This window comes from Petaurus breviceps, unplaced genomic scaffold (assembly GCF_028583685.1).
Source record: "Petaurus breviceps papuanus isolate PSGF00001 unplaced genomic scaffold, PetGlider_PUasm1.0 90925, whole genome shotgun sequence".
NCBI lineage: Eukaryota > Metazoa > Chordata > Mammalia > Diprotodontia > Petauridae > Petaurus > Petaurus breviceps.
Genome location: NW_027187380.1, coordinates 26,877,384 through 26,897,831, shown reverse-complemented (window position 1 = coordinate 26,897,831; position 20,448 = coordinate 26,877,384). Strand labels below are relative to the sequence as shown.

At 38.6% G+C, this 20,448-nt stretch overlaps 1 long non-coding RNA gene across 1 annotated transcript in view; it reads left to right on the top strand.

Moving 5' to 3' along the window:
• Positions 1-20,448, top strand: part of LOC138152623 (uncharacterized) — a 634,969-nt gene that overhangs the window by 219,489 nt on the left and 395,032 nt on the right. The window lies entirely within an intron of this gene.

Sequence of the window (20,448 nt, the reverse complement as noted above, 5' to 3'; positions counted from 1 at the left end):
AGGCTCAATCCGAATTGCCGGCGCCCCGCTCCCGATCGCCTCCAGCCGCCATCTTGTTTCTTCCCTCTCGCTCGGTGACTGGGGGAACCGACAGCGGCAGCAGGCCTGGAGCGCGGTCACGTGAACGCCCCCGCCGACGAGGCCGAGGCCGATGCCGCTCAGCCGCCTCTAGGGGGAGCGCGGGAGCCTGCAGCCCGGGCCCGGCCAGCTGGCGGGGGCGCGCAGAGGGGGGAGCCCGGGAAGCTTGGGGCCGGTGGCGGCGGGTGCCGAAGGCCGTAAAGGACCAGAGTGGGGGGCGGGGGGTGAACTAGGTATTAAAAATGAGCCCTACCCCTCTCGGTGACGGAGACCCAGCCAGGGAAAGAAGATACTTTGCCTCTCCACCCATCCCCCCTCCCACCCCAGTAGCTGAAAAGCACGAGAAAAGGGAAAACCCCCAAATTAAAGTGGTGGAGAGACCCCCCTCCCCAACAAAACTGGAGCCAAACTAGATTTGCAGTCGGGATGCTGGGAAGGGCTGCAAGGGCACAGAGGGAGGAAGTAGGAGGGGGGGAGGAGCAGAATTTCAGCCTGAATGAGACACTGAGGCTGGGCACTGGGCAGCACCAGAGACAGAGACCCTGGGAGGGAGTGCCTGCGGGCTGGAGAGAAGGCTTGCGTGCACCTCGAGGAGCGCTTGATCCTGGAAAATACTGTCATTGAACCCCAATAACAATGACACCACAGTATCTTCTGGAACCCTGCCCCAGCTTTTCCAAAGTAGCTTTAAAGGCGACTCCTGAAATGAGGATTGTAGTTGGGAGACACCAGCCCCGCTGCCCCAGCTGTAGAGTTTGACAGCTTCAGTCCGGAAGTGCCTTCCCTCTGCAGCCAGTGTGCATGGTAGCAGTAACCCATATTGATTCTCCTCCAGTTCCCCATGCACCTAAACACACAGAAGAGATTCCTGAAGTGCTCTTAAACTTCAAACAAACTTCTCAATGCCACCCTTGCACTGCTGTTTATTCCTTACGTTGAAGCTTTCATTTTTAAAGACTGCCACCTATTAATTTTATTTTTAATTGGGCATATTTAGGATTTAATGTAATATTGTATCTTAATTACAACACAATAGTATTCTATGCCACTAGCACACAAGCTAAATCAATCATTTGTAGGCCACTGAGATTCATAAGATGAACTGGACCTTTTCTAAGGTACTAAGACTAATCTTCCCACATTTACACCCCACACCCCCATGGATCTGTGACAAGGATTTGCAAACTATCCACATACCCATATCTACACTATTCTGTGAGTTGGCCCAATTAACGATACTCAATTGGAGGAAAGGATGATTGGGAGGAGGGAAAAGATCGAAGTTCCCTATAGGTTTCTCCCAGACTTGGTCTCCCTACACTTCCAACTGCCCTTTAAGTTGCAAGTAACCCTGATAGCATTCCTATGTTAAACTTTCTTAACTAACATCTGAATTACTAGCTAAGGATTAGCTAACATACAACTGAGAAAGCAAGAATGGAATATGGGAGAGGTACTTAAAAGCAAAAGGGTGTTGATTTTTTCAAGCACAAACTTTACTGCTTTCAGGAGTAATTTTTTTTTTTTTTAAGATATTAAGGCCCTGATTATACCGTTCAAAAATTACCTGCATGTCACCTTCGACACATGCTGGAACTACCATCATAATCACTGATAATAAATCAACCACTCACACACACCATGTGCCCTGTCACTGTGTTAAGTGCTGGGGACTGTTTCAAAAATGGAAATAATACCTACTCTCAAGGAGCTTGTATACTAATGGGGGAGACGGTATATGCTTTACCCCTTTACCCTTTTTGGGGTCTCAAATTTGGAGCTGGATTACCAAAGTGCTGACTGTTACCTCTGGCTTTTAGTATAACTCTTTGGGTAGTTACTCCTACTATTGTTGCTCATGAAACCTGACCAGTGTGTTTTACCTTATCAGCCACAGCAAAAAACAGTTGGTGCGAAATATTTCTCCAACAAATACACAAACTTTTGGGTAATAGTGAGGCACAAATTTAAAAAACAATAGTAAGAAGGTACACAAATAGGGAGTACAGATGACTAAGGCAACTTCTAACTGGAACTGCAGGGACTTGATGTCATTTCTCCATCAAGTCTTCACAAAGTTCTTTGTGGGTGAGATATTCATGAAGGTTTGAATTCTCTAATGCTAAGCTAAACTGGCTTCCCACAGAGCATCCATTTCTGATGGATGAGTGGCTGACTTGTTCTTACTTCCACAGAGAATGGTGTCTAAAACACTAAAAATGAAAGTCTACAGCTTTGAAAAGTGTAGCTTTTTGAAAAAATGATCTTTTTGAAAAGGTCCTCCTATAGTTGCTAATGGGTATGTGGAAAAATTAATGTTTGGTTAAAAAAATCTGAATGGACCTATAACTCCCCCAAATCCAGATTATCAGCCTTTTGCCAGTCCCTGATATCACTCCTTGATACGTAGCTGTAGTCTTCACACCTCCAGCCTCATACTTATCTGGAATACTACACTTTCAGAAAGGACCTTTACCCTTGGATTGGCAGAAACCTCCAATTCTGCTCCTTCAGGACATTGGCTCTGAGGTTTTCACCTCTCAGGTAAAGGGTAGAAGAGTTATAGCCAGCTCATTATCAAATTTTCAATATGAGCATTTATACCTCAAAAATCAGCACTTGATTTTTTGACTATCTAGACTTGAAAAAGTGATAGGAAAAAAACATCAATAATGCAAATTAAACTTATGTATGGAGTATCCACCCACCCCCCCCCCCCCCCCCCCCCCCTTGCCAAGAGCTAGTTGTTAAACGTTTACCAGTGCAACACTGGGTATAGCTTTTCCTTTTGACCACTTTTCTCAATTCATGGCTAGGTTCTTTCATTGAGGGACCTCACCCTAACTTATGGTGACCAGCAATTTTTGTTCAGTCATGTTTGACTCTGCCATGTCCATGAGGTTTTCTTGGCAAAGATACTGGGGTGGTTTCCCATTTTCTTCCCCAGTGTTTCCCCATTTAAAGATGAGGAACTGAAGCAAATAGTTAAGCAACTTGCCCAGGGACACACAACTAGTTAGTGTGTGAAACCATATTTGAACTCCAGAAGGTGAGTCTTCCTATCTCCAAGCCCAGCATTCTATCTGCTTCACCACCTAGCTGCCCTGACCAACCTGTACATTTCCCAAAACTCCCATTTCTTAGGTTAGGCCATAATCAGTATATGACCATGTAGCAAATAATCACCAAACAGTTCTGGGGTTTGGGGCTTCCCAGTTTTGGGGGTTTTGTTTATTTGTTTTATTTTATTTTTATCTCTAGTTTCTTCCAATTAGTCCTTGGAATGAATGGCTGAGGAAAAGGTACTGAGTTAGATAATTTCTGCCCTGGAGGCAAGTTCATTGTCTTTACTGATTGTTCAGATACTTCTTTTTGTTTCTGTTTTCTTTGTTTTATTTTTGTTTTATTTATTTAGTTTTTTTACTTTTGTGGAGGGCAATTGGGGTTAAGTGACTTGCCCAAGGTCACATGACTAGTAAGTGTTAAGTATCTGAGGCTGGATTTGAACTCAGGTCTTCCTGACTCCAGGGCTGGTGCTCTATTCACTGGGCCACCTAGCGGCCCTGTTCAGACACTTCTTGAATTTTTTCATATAAGAAGGAGAAGTGCAAAGACCTTTAAGACACATTTTTAGTTTTGTCAGACCCTTTGTGGCCCCATTTGGGGTTTTCTTAGCAAAGCTTTCCTTCTCCAGCTCATTTTACAGATGAGAAAACTGTGGTAAACAGAGTTAAATGACTTACCCATGTGACAGGATCACAGAGCTAGTAAGTGTCTGAGGACTGATTTGAACTCAGGAAGATGCTTCTTCCTGACTCCAGGCCCAGTACTCTCTTGATTGCACCACCTAGCTGCCCATTGAGACATGGAGAATGATTCTATTACATTTGAAAGACCCACACTCATATCTCATGTCAATCAATTAATATTTATTAAGTATCTACTTAATAACAGACACTGTGCTAAGCACTGGGGATCAAAAGGTAGACTGCCCTCAAGGAGCTTACAATCTAATGGAGAATACAACATGCAAACAAATTTATACTTAAGCTGTATACAGGATATATGGGATAAATAGGAAATAATTAACAGAGGGAAGACACTAAAATTAAGATGGGTTAGGAAAAATGGGATTTTAGTTGGGACTTAAATGAAGCCAGGGAAATCAGAGCATTCCAGGCATATGGGACAGCCAGAGGAAATGCCCAGAGCTAAAAGTTTCTTATTCATAGACATCTTATATCTCTGCTCTGGCCCCTTACAACCTTCATTTTTGTTGTTATCTAAAAGGGTAACAACCTTCCATAAATATATGTTAGCATATACAGAATAAACATAAAGATATGAATAAATAAATATAAACTAGTTGTGTAAAGGTAGTGTGGGAGAGAACCAGCAATTGAGGGGAATAACTATAACTCATGGTGAACATTGGGTTCTTTGTTTCTTTGGTCTTCATTTGCATAATGTGTTCTACTACCTCAGTGACATGTACTAAGGACTAGCTCTTTCTAATTTTTTTTTTACTTTTAAAAGTGTCTAAAGATGAAGTAATTTACTTTGTGGTTTCCTGGGTAATTTTATTTATTTAATTTTCTTGCATTTCTGTTGTTAAGGGTATTTGCAAGTTGAATGATCTCATATCTATCATGTGTGTTTTTTTCTTTGCAGAAATGTTTCAAATGCTTCTCTTTTATTGAATACTCATTTTTAAATTGATGATTAGGCTTAGATTTTTAGGGTATTTTATTTTGGGTTGCATATTGAGCTCCTTTGCTTTTCTCAATATGTTCTTCCATTCTCTTCTATGGTTTCTGGTGGGTGAAAATATTTTATTATGTTATTCTAATCTCCTTTCCTTTACATCTTAAAGTTTTTATTCTGGTTACTTCTTTGTCACTGAAATTATTCAATTTAACCACTGTGTGTCTTGGAGTATGAAGCAGAGGTTTTGTTTTTTGGTTTTTTTTCATGGATTTCATCTATGAATTTTTTCAATTAGTTCTTTGTTTTTTGTATTCAAAAGTTCTAGGAAGTTTTCTTGTATTATTCCTAGCATTATGGTGTTCAGGCTTTTTGACTTGTGTTATTTGGAGGCTTATGATCCTTACATTGTCTCTGTGCATCCTATCTTTGAGAACAATATGTTTTGCTTGTATAGATAGTTTGCATTATTTTAACATTATTGCTTTTGCTTCTACTAGATAATCCTTCACTTCAATATATTTATATTCCTAATCTATTGTCTCTTTCACTTCTTTGGAGAGACTCTCACTCCCATGAACTCAAGTTTTTCTCTTCTGTTAATTATATCTGCTGTGTAGGTCATACATTTTGCCATTTGTTCCTGCCTAACTTCTTTCAAGATTCTGATTTCTCTCTTGTCACTAGGGAACCAACATCCTACTATGGATCCATGCTCCTGGGAATCCAAAGATTTTGTTTCATCAGGTTTTAGTTTCCTCTTCTAGTGATATTATTTAGGGATAGTTGCAATCTTCTAGATGTCTTGGTACTCATATTCCCTTCTAACCCTAATAAATATATTTCAATTTAATTTAGTTAAATCAAATATTTAGATATTAAATTTAATTAAATCAAATATTTAGATACTAAATTTAATAAGTTAACTAATTAATTACTTGACATGAAATTTTAATTTAATTAAATCAAGAAGGTAAGATCTACAAAGTATTTATAGGAGGTCCAAGTTAAAAAAAAAAAACCAACCTCAGAATGGGTTACTAAGCTAAACTTAATTAAAATTAGCTAATTTAAGATTAAATTAAAATTAATACATTTGATATTGATTTATCTTCTTGTGCTCTCAGCTTTTAACTGAATTCCTCCTAAAATCTTTACTAATTTTAATATTTTTTTCTGTCCTTTTCTATCTTTCCTGTTATTTTATGACTTTTTCCTTTGATTCAGTGTTTATTCCCAGGGCTGGATCTCAAATCTATTTCATCTTTCTCACACATTGAGGGATTCATTTTTTACTGGCCTTGATCCCTGTCCTGAGAAGCTTCTGAAGGCACAGACTTTACCTCAGTGTTCTGAGTGCAGTAACCAGATGGGAGCACCAGAAGCAGTTAATACCAAGAAAATTAAAAGATGACCAGAAAGGGACCCTCTCACCGCTACAAAGAACTACGGAGTAAGAAACACAGAGGAGTTCCTAGCAGAGATGGTACAGAAAACTTTGTGAAGGCTCTCTGTTCTGAAACTATAAATCCTCTTGGAAAAACCCATTCTAAGATTTTGGTTTTTGTTTTTGGACTTGGGGATCTGATAAGTTGTTTGTAAATCTTTTCTTCTGAAGGAAAACCTGACCTTGATACACAACAGCAAGACTTAAAGAAGGGAGTTGTATTTGAACTTTGTATTTGAAAATTGCTCCCCCTAGGAAAAATCTGAAAATTGCACACACATCCCACTCCAAGCAATATTTGAAAATTGCCTCCCTTGTGCAGCCCAATGGATGAAAAGAGCTTTTACTACACCACATTGAATTTTACTTGCACAAAATATAATGTCCATGAAGAATGAAATTTTCTGGCATTAAAAATGTATGTACTTGGGGAGGCTAGGTAGTGTAGTGAATAGAGCACCAGCCCTGGAGTCAGGAGAGCCCCAGCTCAAATATGGCCTCAGACACTTAACACTTACATGCCCAAGTGACCTTGGACAAGTCACTTAACCCCAATTGCCCAGCCTTCCCCCCTCCAAAAAATAATTTTAAAAATGTATATACTCAAAAAACATTCTTTATTGTACCCTCTTCCATGCTATACCTTAGAACTAGTTTGTGTACCAGGAGTGGGGAACCTGCAGCCTCGAGACCACATTCTAGGTCCTTGGATGCAGCCTTTTGACTGAGTCCAAATTTCATAGAACAAATTCTTTTATTAAAGGTATTTGTTCTGTGAAGTTTAGATTCAGTCAAAGGGCTGCACTTGAGGACTTAGAGGGCTACATGTGACCCTGATGCTACAGGTTCTCCCCTTTGGCCCCAACCCTGAAAAGAAAGCAAATAAATTCTAACTATAATGTAAGGCATCTTCCACAGGCATCCTAGCACATGGCATAATAAATACATCACTATTGTAAAAATGCAGAAATAACTTTTGGAAAGGCATAATAGGCTGAAACTTCAGCAAAACTGAACATCATAAGGGGCAAAGACAAAAACATTGAACAAAATGTTAAAGGGAAGGCTGTTCAAGTATAAAGAAAGCATTCTACACCTTGGAAAGGAGTATGAGGTTTGAATGTCTCCACTGCATATGAAAGAGCCAGCAGAAACAATAGACTTGCTCCAAAGCCCAAACTACCTCCACACCTTTGTCCTCCCTCATCCAGGTAATAACTAAGCAGGAATCTGGGAATGTAACAGTCTGGTCACCATAAGTGGTACCTCTCACTGAGGGAATCTATATTTCAATCAAGAAAGATTGTGAAACAGAAGCTAGCCCTCTCTCATCAGGTCCTGCCTAAAGATAACAAACTTCAGAACCAAGCCCCTGAATAGCCTGGGCTCCCATGTATCTTAGAGTAAGGTTCATTGCCATTGTTCAAGGAGTACAGTAGTAGTACTCCAACCAAAAACAGTACTGCAACATTGAAGTTTTACATAGCATAATAATATACAACTAAACTAAAGCAAGCTCATGAATCCAGCAGAGAATCCATCTAGGAGAGATGCCACACCCTATAAGGAGCAAACACAGTTAACCCACTCATCCAGTAGAAATGACATTCTCTGGGTGGAGCAAATCAACCTTTGAAGCAGAGTCTTCTCTCATTGGCACCGAAGCCCTCTCCACAATGAGGACTCTGGAGAAAGAATGAATGTTGAGACTCTGTTGTTCTTGAGTTAGGAGTTGCCTTGATTACATATGTTCCCAACATGTGTGCTTCACTATTATTATACTTCATTATTATATTATTATATTATAAGTTCATCCCCACTACTAGGTTCTGTATCTTTATGGGAGCATGTGTGCCAAGTTTTGGGGGAAAATGCTTTGTTTTTGCTATGCTTTTGGAATAAATACTTTTGCTAAAAGTTACTTAATTCTATTGGTTATCTGTTAAGGAAAAGAAACTGGTGAGGGTTCTTGAGTTGCAGAATTAGGAATAAAGTATTCCTAGAACCCAAGGCAGCAGGGATCCTTCTGGAGACTCAACTTGCAAGTGAAAGTTCACAGGAGAGGAGGGGGATGATGTCAGAAAAAGACATTTTAATCCTTTTGATTAAAAAGAATTATAGTTGTGTATAAAGGTGATCACATCATTGAGCCCATAAGTATTTCATGTCCAGCATCAAAAACTCTGAAATTCCATTATCAGATCATAATATCCCATTCCATTTCTCTCTTGTCTTGTCCTAAATCGATTCATAATCCTCATCAGGACCTTTAATTCTTCCATCCTCCAGTACTTTCCCAGGCCACTACCTCTGCTCTAATTTTACTTTAATTCCTTCCCAGTCTTATCTCTACTCTTGAAGTCCTTGTTTCTTGGTCTTATCCATACTTAAGCTTTTTCAAAGCCCAACTCTGTCCCACCTTTTGCCTCCTCTGCTCCCAATCATGTGTTCTTAAATGGAATTGAAAGAACTCATGTAATAGAGCCAAGTACATCCACTATATACTCATACTAGCAAATCTCCATTGGGAACTTGGCACAGCAGGACAATCCTTTTACAAAATTCCTTTGTACAATTCCTTAATTGATTTTCTATTTCACTTCCCACTGAAGCCGTTTCAAACTTCCTCTCTTCAAATTTCCAATACCACCTTCTCCCTAAGCCTCTCTCAAATGATTATTTGAGTATATTTTATTTTAGAAATAAAGTTCTTTTTCCATCAATTTCATCCTCTTCCTTTCTCTTCATCTCAAAATCTTTTCTCTCCTCTCCAACCAACTTTCTCCTCGGACTCTTCAGTAATTGCCTTGCTGCCCACACCAGAGACCATGCCCTGGAGAAATTTCTATTCATTTCTTTCCTGCTGCTTACAGCCATGCTCACGTCTTCTCCATCCTTAAAAACCCTTGCCAGATACTACCATCACCTCAAATTATTATTCTACATCTCTTCTCAACTACATGGCCAAACCCCTAGAAAAAATATTATATTTGTTCCCTCATCCTTTCCTCTCACTTGATGATTCTCAACCATTTGCAGTTTGACTTCTGACTTCATTACTCAACTGAAACTGCTCTTTCTGAAGTTATCAGTGATCTCTTAATTGCCATATAAAATGATATTTTCTCATTCTTAATCCTTCTTGACCTCCCTGCAGGAAAGACTCTGCACTCTCTTGACTGCTCTCTCCTCCTGGATACTCTCTCCTTTTGGTTTGTGACTACTCTTTCTTGCTTCACCTTCTGTCTGTCTAATCATTCCTCAGTATCCTTTGCTAGTTCATTATCCATACCACACCTTCTCACTTTGGGTGTTCCCCAAGGCCCAGTCCTAGGTACTTTTTTTTCTCTCTGTACTTTCTCACTTGGTGACCTTGTCAGCTCCCATTGACTTATCATCTCTAAGCAGATGACTCATAGACCTATGTATCCAGGTGTAGCTTCTTCTGTCCTGAGTTCCACTTGTGCATTTTTTTAAATGTTATTTATTTTTAACGTTCTTTTCTTTTTAAATTTTGAGTTCCAAATTTGCTCATCCCTTCCTACATACTCCCCTAAGAAGAGAAGGCAAACAAAATTATATCAATTAATTATACATATTAAGTCATGCAAAATATATTTCCATATTAGCCATATTGTGAGAAAGAAAGGAAGGGGTGAAAAAGGAAGACAAAGAAAGAAGGAAACAAAGAAAAGAAGGAAGTCAGAAAGAAAGAATGAAAGAAAGAAAATAAAGGAAGGAAGATAGAAAGGAAGGAAGAGAAAGAAAGAAAGGAAGGAAAGAAGCAAGGAAGGAACAAAAAGAAAGAAAGAAAATTATACTCAATTTGTACTCAGAGTTCCTCAGTTCTCTCTCTAGAGGTGGATAGCATTTTTTCATCATGAGTCATTTGGAATTGTCTTGGATCATTGTATTGATCAGAATAACCAAGTCTTTCACATTTGATCATCATTACAACATTGCTGTTACTGTGCCCAATGATCTCTCAGTTCTCACTTCACTTTGCATCAGTTTATATAGGTCTTGCCATGTTTTTCTGAAACCACTCCCCTCATCAATTCCCACAGTACAATATCACAATTGTATGCTGCAATGTGTTAAGGTATTCCCCAGTTGATGAGCATCCCCTCAATTTCCAATTCTTTGCCACCACAAAAAGCTGCTGTAAAATTGCTGGGTCAAAGGAGATGCAGTTTTACAATTCTTTGGGCATAGCTCCAAATTGCTCTCCAGAATGGCTGGCCCTGTTCACAACTCCAGCAACAGTTTATTTGTGTACCTATTTTTTCCTTATCCTTTCCAGCATTTGTCATTTCTGATAGGTGTGAGGTTATGCCTCAAAGTTGTTTGAAATTACATTTCTCTAATCAATAGTGACTTAGAGCATTTTTTCATATGACCATAAATAGCTGTGATTTCTCCTTCTAAAAATTGCCTATTCATATCCTTTGACTACCAATTGGATAATGGCTCTTATTTTTATAAATTTGACTCAGTTCCCTGTATATTTGAGAAATGAATCCCTGCTCAGAGGAACTTGCTGTAAAATTTTTTTATATTACTCCATTATCTATGGAAGATATCTTTTAGCAAAATGTAGTTTTCTTGATTATCCCTCTTTATTGAGACTATTTTTTATTTTAACTTGTCTGAGATCATGATAACTACCCCTGCCTTTTTTTTTTTTTACTTCAGCTCCAGCCATCTATTTTAACTCTGTGGTCTTTCCATTTCAAGTGAGTCCCTTGTAAACAACATATTTTGAATTCTAGTTTCTAATCCATTCTTCTATCTACTTCTGTTTTATGGGTGAGCTCATTTCATTCACATTCACAGTTCTGATTAATAAGTGTGTGTTTCTGTCCATCCTATTTTCTTATTTATTGTTCCTTCTCTTTTTCTGCCCTGTCCCTCCTCAAAAGTCTGTTTTTCTTCTGATCACTAACTCCATTAATCCACCCTTTCTTTTAATATTTCTTCCTCTCTACTCCCCATGTCTCTTATCCCCTTCTCCTCTCATTTCTCTATTGGATAAGATAGATTTCTATACCCAACTGAGTGTGTGTGTGTGTGTGTGTGTGTGTGTGTGTGTATGTATATTCTTCCCTCTTTGAACCAGTTCTGATGAGAGTGAAATTCAAGCACCGGCTGCCACCCACACTCCCATTTCCCCCCACTATAAAAATTCTTTGTTGAAAGCTTCTTTTATGTGAGAAGTTTTCCTCATTCTATCTCTCCCTTCCCCTTTTCCAGTGCATCCTCTTTCTCACCCTTTCAATTTTTTTTTGAGATAATCTCAACATAATTGACTCACATGCATGCCCTCTGTCTTTGTAGACTCCTTCAAACTGCCCTAAAAATGATAAAGTTCTTAGGAGTTACACGTATCATCTTCCCATATAGCAATGTAAACAATTTAACTTTCTTGAGTCTCTTATGATTACTCTTTCATGTTTACTGTACCTTTTTATGCTTCTCTTGAGTCTTGTGTTTGAATGTCAAATTTTCTATTCAATTCTGGTCTTTCCATCAGGAATTCTTGGAAGTCCTCTACTTCATTTAATATTCATTTTTTCCTCTAAAGGATCATACTCCGTTCTGCTGGGTAGGTGATTCTTGGTTGCAATTCTAGCTCCTCTTCTTTCTGGAATATCATATGCCAAACCCTCTGCTCCTTTAATGTAGAAGTTGCTAAATCTTGTGTGATACTGATTGCGATTCCACATTATTTGAATTGTTTCTTTCTGGGCTCTTGCTATATTTTCTCCTTGACCTGGGAACTCTGAAATTTAGCTATAATATTTATTTGGGTATCTCTTTCATGATATGATCAGTGGATTCTTTCAATATCTATTTTACCTTTTGGATCTAACATATTGAGACAGTTTTCCTTGATAGTTTCTTGAAAGATATCTAGGCTCTTTTTTTGATCATGGCTTTCAGGTAGTCCAATAATTCTTAAATTATCCCTCCTCCATCTATTTTCCAGGTCATTTGTTCTTCTGATGAGGTCTTTCATATTTTCTTCTGTTTTTTTATTTGTTTTACTTTGTTTTATTGTTTCTTGATGTCTCATAAAATTATTAGCTTTTACTTATCCAATTCTAATTTTTAAGGAATTATTTTCTTCAGTGAGTTTTTGTACCTCTTTTTCCATTTTGCCAATTTATTTCCAGTTATTTTCTTGATTGAATTTTTGTGCCTCGACCAATTTGTTTTTTTTAAGGTGTTTTTCATCAAGTTTGTGTGTGTATGCCTCTTTTACCAAGCTGTTCATTCTTTTTTCATATTTTTCTTGCATCACTCATTTCTTTTCCCATTTTTTCCTCTATCACTCTTATCTCTTTCTTTATCTCTTCCAGGAATTCTTGTTGGGCTTGGCTCAAATCATCATTTTTCTTTGAGACTTTGTTTTTAACTGTTTTCATTTTGTTATTTTCTTCTCAGTTTGTGTCTTGATCTTCCTTGTTGCTGTAGTAGCTTTTTTATGATCAAAGTCTTTGTTGTTTGCTCACTTTTCTTTGAATTTGAATTATATGTTAAAGTTGAGCTCTGCTCACCTGGGGATGGGGAGGCACTGTGCTAAGCTTCAGGTTTTTTTTTTTTCTGTTTTTGGAGCTAGTTCTGGAAGTCTGCAAGTTTTCAGTGCTTCCAAGGTCATGTGACCCAGGGAGAGATATGATCACATCTCTCCTGATCTTCTCTCTGGTCTTTACCCATAAATATTCAATGCATCTCTGCAACAGCAAGAGCTATTACTCTTCTTCACTCTGGAACTGTGACCAGGTCCCCTCCTTTCCTGTGGCCACAAGCCCAATGCTTTTCTCTACCTTGGAACTGTGACCAGGGCCCTTGCTCCCTTGTGAATGACCAGAAGCTCCACCCTAGAGCTGTGACCAATAAATGCAAATCCAGCCTCAGATACTTAACACTTACTAGTCATGTGACCTTGGGCAAGTCACTTAACCCCAATTGCCCTGCCTTCCCCCCTCCAAAAATTAAAAAAAAGAGGCAGACCTGCCAGTAGGCAACTGCAGTAATTCAAGTGTGATATGATTGAGGGTTTGGACAAGAGTGGCAACAGTGCCAGAAGAGAGGAGGGGATGTATTTAAGAAGTGTTGGAAAGGTGAAATTGAGAGGCAATGGCCTGTTTATTGGATATGAGAAGTGAGGAGCTGAGGATGACACCTAGATTTTGAGCCTGAGGGACTGGGAGGATGTTATTGCCATCTACAATAAGAGGGAAGGTAGGTGGAGGGCAGGGTTTAGGGAGAAAGATAATAGTTCCATTTTGGACATTTTGAATTTAGAATTTCTACTGGACAGCAAGTTTAAGATGTCTGAAAGGCAGCTGGAGATGTGAGATGGGAGGTCAGCAGAAAAGTTAAAGTAGGATAGGTAGACTTGAAAATTATCAGGATAGAAATGATCATTAAATCCATAGCTCTTCTTTTGTTCTTATTTTAGGTTGGTTGATTTGAGGTGTTATTTTAAATTGTTTGTAGAAAAATGTTGGGAGAATTCAGCTGGGTTGCTGCCTGTGTTCTGCCATCTTGGTTCTGCCCCCAATTGTACTTTTTCAAGTGTTTATTGGACATGTCAAATGGGATATCCTAATATATTGAAAAAAAACACCTGACAAAACTCATTATCTTTCCCCAAAAAACTTGCTCCTGACAAGCCTCATTATCTTTCCCCAAAAACTTACTCCTTTCCTAAACTTACCTATTTCTATCAAGGTCACTACTCTTTCAGGGGACCTACGTTTACACCTCAGCCTTATCCTCAACCTCTTACTCTCCCTCAACCCACAAATCCAGTTACAAATATTGTCATTGTCATTTCTATCTTTGTTTTGCATCTGACCCCTTCTTTCTACTCAAATGGCTACCACTTTAGTTTCAGCCCCTATCACCTCTCACCTAGATTATAGCAACTGCTTCCTAATTGGTCTCTCTGTGTCAAGTCTCTTCCCACTCTACACTCTACTGTCTTTTCCACTCAGTTGCCCAAGTGATTTTCCTTGGGGAGGGATTTAACTGTGACACTCCTTTACTCAATAAATTCCAATGTCTATCTATTGTCTCTAGGATAAAATATAATTCCCATGCCCTCTTAGGTTTAAAGTACCATAACTTGACCCCTAGTTATCTTTCTAGCCTAATTTATATTACTCCCCCTCACACACTCAACAATCCTGCCAAACTCCCAGTCTCTCTGTTTCTCACATATGATTCTCCATATCCCATCTCTATACTTTTGAGGTGGCTCTTCCCAATACCTGGAATATAATTCCTCCTCACACTTACCTCATAGAATTTCTCTTTTTCCTTAAGTTGCAGTTCAAGCACCACCTTCTGAATTGTTGTTGTTCATTTTCAAAGAGGACCAATGACTTTACTGGGTGATGAATTGGATTTAAGTGAGGCAGAGCTGTGCAAAGTGATCAACTTCACTGTCTCCCAGTCATAGACAAAAACTCAAGATAACTGGCTATGGTGCAGGATGCATCTTGGCATCTTTGATGGCTGACGAAGCTTTAAGCACTCCACAGCACCTGCTTCAGCTGCCTTCATGGCCATTGGATTAAATTTTTCCCATTCATCCATTCCACTGGGAGAAGTTTTCACATGCTTGGGGTGGATATCCCACCTAACTCACTGGCAGGTTTGAGGCCTCTCAGTTACCATCAACCTGCTTTAGCCAATCTGTTGAGACAATTTTATCAGGGTGTGGCCACCATGCATGCTACAGCTCCTTGGAGCTACAGGTTAGAGTTGGGTGACGGGTAAACACCAAAGGTAGATGAGCAACCCAGAAAAGGACTGGAAAGCCCTCACACCAGAGGTGCTAGTCATCCTTGAACACCCCATACACCACTGCATAATGCTTTTTCAGATCCTTATCTAGTGCCTAGTGCCATCCCTCCTTAACCACCTTCTATCTAGCTGAATTTCTTTTCTTTGTATTTATTCTGTATACAGTTATATGAATACTCATTTTTCCCATCAGAATGTAAGTTCTTAAGGAAAATGGAAATATAACAATGAAATTCTAAATAATGAATAGATGAAAGAACAAATGATAGAAACAATTAGACATTATGTTAAAGAAAATTATAATTATGAAACAACATACCAAAATTTCTGGAATGAAACTTAAATAGTCCTCAGGGCCAGAAATATATTCCTAAAGACATGCCTTTACAAAATATAAAAAGCTATGATTAGTGGATAAAAATGCATTTTAAAAAATTAGAATGTCAACAAATCAACCAACTTAAAATAAGAACAAAAGAGGAGCTATGGATTTAATGATCATTTCTATCCTGATAATTTTCAAGTCTATCCTACTCTAACTTTTCTGCTGACCTCCAATCTCACATCTCCAGCTGCCTTTCAGACATCTTAAACTTGCTGTCCAGTAGAAATTCTAAATTCAAAATGTCCAAAATGGAACTATTATCTTTCTCCCTAAACCCTGCCCTCCACCTACCTTCCCTCTTATTGTAGATGGCAATAACATCCTCCCAGTCCCTCAGGCTCAAAATCTAGGTGTCATCCTCAGCTCCTCACTTCTCATATCCAATAAACAGGCCATTGCCTCTCAATTTCACCTTTCCAACACTTCTTAAATACATCCCCTCCTCTCTTCTGGCACTGTTACCACTCTTGTCCAAACCCTCAATCATCTCACACTTGAATGACTGCAGTTGCCTACTGGCAGGTCTGCCTCTTTTTTTTTTTTTTTGGAGGGGGGAAGACAGGGCAATTGGGGTTAAGTGACTTGCCCAAGGTCACATAACTAGTAAGTGTTAAGTATCTGAGGCTGGATTTTAACTCAGGTCCTCCTGACTACAGGGCCAATGCTCTATTCATAGCTCCACCTAGCTGCCCCTGGTTTGCCTCTCTCAAGTCACTCCAATCCATACTCCATTCAGTTACCAAAGTGATTTTCCAAAAACACTATGCTTTCCCCCCATTACTCAATAAACTCCAGTGTCTTCCTATTGTCACCAGGATCAAAAACAAAATCTTCTGTTTGGCAATCAAAATCTTTCATGCCCTAGCAGAGGTTTCTGAAGTGGGCAACACCACACCACCAAAGGGGGAGGGGCACTGAAATGATCCAGGGGGGCAGGAGCAGCCTCAGGGGCAATTGGGGGTATTGAATAAAAATAAAGGGATGGTAGAAGCATAAGGAAAGAGAAGAAAATTTTGAAAAACTGTTCATACATGTTTCATCTGTTATATGTATACCAGAGTTAATATCATAGTAATTACATTATTTTACAAATAAACATATAAATATAAGTTATAACCTATCAGTGATAAAGACCACCAACTGGTATTAACAAGCCTGTTCCCCATTATCAAGAAGTCTAGCATGCATCAGTAAAAATATGTGCATCTAAAGACTTGTTTATAATACAGTACTATACAGTTATATGATGCAATATTGCATCATCAAAATTTCAATGCAGGAAAAAAACACACAAATTTACAATAAGTTGTTAAATTTAAGATTGTCACAAAAAATATTTTATATATTTTTGAAATGGCAAAAATTTTTTTTAAACTGTGAAAGTGTTAAAAAAAAAAAAAGTAGATTTCCAAGGAGGGCATTGAGTAATTTTTTTTTAAAAAAAGAGGACACTAAGGGGCAAGCCGGGAAGCAATGGCACTGCGCACAGGGGGAGGCCAGGAAGCGACTTCACAGAGTAGACCAGTAGGAGGCCTGACCAGCAAGGGGGCAAGGTGTCCCACCAACCACAAGTGCCACTATCAGGCCTTTCACCAAAGGGCTGGGACTGGAAAGAGCAAGTTAAGAACCAAATGCAGGGCCCCTGTCCAGGACAGCAAATACTCCTGGGACTACCACTCCTTAGTCCAGAAATTTTTTAAAAAGACCCTATCAGGACCTCCAAGGACCAGGATGGAAGAGTGAACCCAGCCTGCTCCAACCCTGCCCCCCACCCTGAAAACATAGTAACTATTGCCCCAGGGCAAAACCCTTAACAGTAAAGGCTTGGGAACCCTAGAGGAAGGGCGTGGATAGGGCCCTGCCTCAAAATGACTAGAAAGCAGACTACAAAGACTCTGGAATCCTACTACCCTCAGAGGGAGGAACCAAACTCAGAGAGAGATAATGTGGACTCTACACCCACAGCTGAAACATCAATAGGGAACAGGTCCCAAGCACAGAAAGCTGTCCTCCATGGGCTCAAAAGGAACTTTGAAAACCAAATGAGAGAGATAGAAGACAAAATCAAAAATTCTTTTAAAATCAAAATTGCAGAATTAGAAAAACATTATAATGAAGAAAACAGCTCCTTAAAAAGAAAAGTGTATGATATGGAAAAGGAACTCCAAAAACTAACCAAGGAAAATTATTTGCTAAAAACCAGAATCAACCAAATTGAAACAAATAACTCTATGAGGAACCAAGAATGAGTCAAACAAAACAACAAGAATGAAAAATAAGAAAAAGAGACAAAATATCTCAATGGAAAAATAACTGACCTGGAAAACAGATCCAGGAGAGATAACCTGAGAATCATAGGCCTACCAGAAAATCATGATGAAAAAATGAGCCTGGACGACATTCTCCAAGAGCTCATTAAGGAAAATTGCCCTGAGATACTAAAACCTGAGGGTAAAATAGAAATCAAGAGAATCCACCGGACACCTGCTGAAAGAGATCCCAAAATGAAAAGTCATTGAAATGTTGTGGCCAAACTCAAGAACCACCAGGTAAAAGAGAAAATACTTCAAGTGTTCAGAAAGAAACAATTCAAATATCAAGGAACCACAATGAGGATCACACAGGATTTGGCAGCCTCTACACTAAAAGATCACAGGCAGTGGAATTGAATTTCCACAAGGCAAAAGAGCTTGGGTTACAACCAAGGATCACCTACCCAGCAAGACTGAGCATATTCTTCCAGGCAAAGAGATGGTCATCCAGTGATATAACAGATTTCCAGACCTTCCTGATGAAAAAGCCATAGCTCAATGGAAAATTCAACCTCCAATTACGAGATGCAAGAGTAACATAGAAAGGTAAACAAGGAAACACACACATACACACACACACACACACACACCCTGTTATTTAATAAGTGCAAACTGTTTATAGAACAGTAGAGGGTATGAGTATAAATTACACAAAATGACAATTTTTAAAAATCTTATTAAGGGCTACAAAGGGACTGCAATGGAAGAAGAGGAATGAATGAAGTAGAAAAGGGTAAATTATGCCACACAAAGAGGCATAAAAACAATATAGCAGAGGAAAAGAAGGGAAGGAGATGAGTATTATATGAGCTTTTCCCTCATTGGGTCTGGTGCAAGGAGGGAATAACAACCAGTCAAGCATAGGACTTTATGAAGAAGAGATGCAAAACGTATCATATTAGAGGGAAAGAGAGAAGGGAGAGGAGCTTCGCATGAGATTTGTTCCTGTCACTCTTGGTGCGAAGAAGAAATAACATACTTCTTTAAGTATAAAAATATCCTACAGGCAGTAGGAGGGGGAAAGGGCTACAAAAGAGGGGTGTGGTTAGTAGGGAGGGAAGAACTAAAGGGGAAGGGGAGGAAAAGGGAGGGGGGCTGATAAGGGAATGCTGAAGGAGGCAGTGGTCTAAAGGAAAGCTATTAAGGAGGGGAAGGAAGAAGGGGAGAAAAAATATAAGAATTAACAGGGGAGGGAATAGGATGGAGGGAAAAAAAAACAGATAATAATCATAACTGTGAATGTAAATGGGATGAACTCTCCCATAAAATGGATGCAGATAGCAGAATGGATTAAAAATCATAATCCTACAATATGCTGTTTACAAGAAACACATCTGAAACAGAGGGATACACACAGGGTAAAGGTAAAAGGCTGGAGTAAAATATATCATGCCTCAGCTAAAGTAAAAAAAAGCAGGGGTAGCAATCCTTATCTCAGATAAAGCAAAAGCAAAAATCGATCTAATTAAAAGAGATAAGGAAGGAAACTATATCCCGCTAAAAAAGCACCATGGAGAATGAAGCAAAATCATAACTTAACATATATGAACCAAGTGGTATGGCATCAAAATTCCTAGAGGAGAAGGTAAGGGAATTAGAGGAAGAAATAGATAGCAAAACTATATTAGTGGGAGACCTTAATCTCCCCCTCCCTGAGCTTGATAAATCCAACCTCAAAATAAACAAGAAAGAAGTTAAAGAGGTGAATAGAATTTTAGAGAGGGTAAGTATGACAGATCTCTGGAGAAAACTGAATGGGGATAAAAAAGAATATACCTTCTTCTCATTGGTACATGGCACATACACAAAAATTGACCATGTACTAGGACATAAAAACCTCACAATTCAGTGCAGAAAGGCAGAAATAATAAATGCGTCATTCTCGTATCATGATGCAATAAAAATCATATGCAATAAAGGGCCATGGAAAGACAGACTAAAAACTAATTGGAAACTAAACAATTTAATAATATAGAATGAGTGGGTCAAACAAGAAATCATAGAAACAATCAGTAACTTCATTCAAGAAAATGACAATAATGACAAAATTTGTGGGGTGCAGCAAAGGCAGTTCTTAGGGGAAGTTTTCTATCCCTGAGTGTATACATGAATAAATTAGAGAAAAGAGAGGTAAATGAATTGGGCATGCAATTGAAAAGCTAGGAAAAAACAAACAAACTGAATATCCCCAATTAAATACTAAATTAGAAATACTGAAAACCAAGGAGAGATTAATAAAATTTAAATTAAGAAAACTATTGAATTAATAAATAAAACTAAAAGCTGGTTTTATGAAAAAAGCAATAAAATTGATAGACCCTTAGTCAATATGATTAAAAAAAAGAAAGAAGAAAACCAAATTATGAGTATCAAAAATGGAAAGGATGAACCTACCACCAATGAAGAAGAAATTAAAACAATAATTAGGAATTATTTCGCCCAGTTGTATGCACATAAATTTGACAATCTTAGTGAAATGGATGAATATTTACAAAAATATAGCTTTCCCAAATTAATTGAAGAGGAAGTAAATTCCTTATATAACCCCATCTCAGAAAAAGAAATCAAACAAGTCATCAGTGGACTCCCTAGGAAAAAATCTCCAGAGCCAGATGGATTTACTAGTGAATTCTATCAAACATTTAAAGAACAATTGATTCCAATACTCTACAAACTATTTGGGAAAATTACTGAGGAAGGAG